Here is a 2,500-nt window from a genome sequence, read left to right as displayed (position 1 = left end):
TATTAAAAATTTAAGTATACAAAAAAAAAGACGACGTAAATATTCACAAAAAATAGAAATATACATATACACATAAATCCCTTTAGGGACACCTTCTTAGATGGCAAAGCAACAGCGTGTAATTGTTGGAAATGAGTTGGACCCATAGAAGTCAAGATCTGAAATGAGAAAAAAAGGGTAACCTTTTTTGGCCAAAAAAATTTGTCCAAATTTCATTAATTTTTTTGGGTACCCAAATGAAATAGGAAGAGGTTAATTATTTTTTTATAGAATAAACTCATATTATCCTAGAACAGAAATACATAATAAAATGTGCACTAAGATGTAATTTACTGTTATATCTAAAGGTCATTTTTTGACGGCCTAGTTTCACAATGTAAATTTCTTATGAAAATCATTGTATCTCCTATAAAATATGATATTTATGCATTAAAATATACCAAAATATCACGAATTCTATACAGAACAAGAATATATAGAGATAGGCCAACTTACCTTTCGGGTATGTCAACAAAATGGCCGCAGACTGCAACAACTCTTACAGCCCAATCTACCACTTGAAATGAAGAATGGGTATGTAAATTTCAAGGTGTTATTTATTTATCTAATTATTAGTGGAAAGAAATAAAACTGATATGATGGCTTTCTGGATGTTTTACAATTATTTTTATCATATAAAATTTAAATTCTTTGAAATAAATTTTAGATAAAAAAATGGGTGATATCTATTTTATAAAGATTAAAATTTCCGTATTTATGCAAACAAGTGATAAAAAAAGAAAGTTTCATGATTTAACCTAGGTATAACTATCAGGTACAGTTCAGATACAAGACAGTTTGAAGCTATAGACAAACAGGCTTCCTGCTCCTCAAACAAGTGGTGTTTGTCATGTGGTCAGTCTTAGGTGGGCAGCTATGACAGTGAGTCCTTTCAGGAAGCTTGATGTGACCAACACAAAATTGATACCATACTTACAGCAAGAGAAAATAGAATTAGTAACCAATAAAAGTAAAAGGATATCAAATAGCAAATCGGTAGCCAATCAAAGTAAAATGAAATCAAAATAAGAAACTGCTGACCAATAAAAAGTAAAAAAATATCAAATTATTATATATACATAAACTATGATCTATAATAATAATAATAATAATAATAATAATAATAATAATAATAAAACACTATATAAATCAATTTCAAGTACCTAATACACATAAGAAAAATATTGACAAATACGAAGGAGAAATTATCAGAGAAATAAATATCAAACACATGAGGTTGTAAGCTCCATATTATCATCAACATCTCTTTTTAACTCCATTAGAAGTGTGTTAATGACATCCATGCCGAGGGAATACTGCCTGCTGGCCATTATTGAAGAAAAATTCAAAATAAATAGAAAAAAATCAGAAATTTGCAAAAAAAACTAAATAAAAAATCAGAAATTAGCATTTGAGGGAAAATGGACCTCATGGCTATATATGGTATCTAAGCCAAAACCAATGTCATGCAAGTGGTAGACACACCATCCACCCACACTTTCCAACTATAAAGAACCAAACAAGTATCAACACTGTTCGACAATTTATAATTATGTAATAACTTTGCTGTTTGATCACTTACCCCTATAAAGGTATTTCAGGGTCGAGGTCGAACCCTGGGGGGGGGGGGGTAAAAAAACGGGGAAGGAGGGAAGTTAGACGAAAATCAGTCCTAAAGCAGACAATGGCATGTAGACTAGTCACCCCTTGGAGGTCGATCACTTCCATATTCGAGACAGCAGATGATTTATGGGAAAAAAACAGGTTAAGAAAATGCTGTAGGGGTCGCGTACGACCCATCATACCTGTCCAGGGTAAAGAATTTTACATTTCAAATAATTATCATTTCGTATAATTGTCCTTTTGAATAACTTTCTTTAGAACAATTTTCCATTCGAATAATTTTTTTCTTTTCGAACAATGTTCACATAATCATATATATATATATATATATATATATATATATATATATATATATATATATATATATATATATATATATATATATATATATATATATATATATATATATATATATATATGCATACCAATTACGTACTGCATTCTGTTTATCATAAAAAAGGAAAGGTTAGGATCTCAGTAAACGAATTCCAGTCGATTGAGTTGAACAACAATGAAATCGAACTCTTCAAAAGCTAATGTTGACGCAAGCCTCGTCAGGCCCTTTTCCTCCCGATCCGCCTATTTGGATAACCCAACTAAGGCTTCTCAGAAAACACTGATCTGTTGAAGTTTGAGGGCATTTATACCAGTACTTTTTAAGCGGATGTGAAATCATATTAAATTATGCCTCTCTCTCTCTCTCTCTCTTTGACTCCCAGACACATTTAACAACATAAATAAATAATTATTACAAGGTACTGATCATCAGTAATGATGATAATTTCATCTATACAAATTAGTGTTAACCAGGAGAGAGAGAGAGAGAGAGAGAGAGAGA

Source organism: Palaemon carinicauda, chromosome 42 (assembly GCF_036898095.1).
Source record: "Palaemon carinicauda isolate YSFRI2023 chromosome 42, ASM3689809v2, whole genome shotgun sequence".
Classification (NCBI taxonomy): domain Eukaryota; kingdom Metazoa; phylum Arthropoda; class Malacostraca; order Decapoda; family Palaemonidae; genus Palaemon; species Palaemon carinicauda.
The sequence above is the reverse complement of the archived record's forward strand: the minus strand, read 5'-3'. Positions refer to the sequence as shown.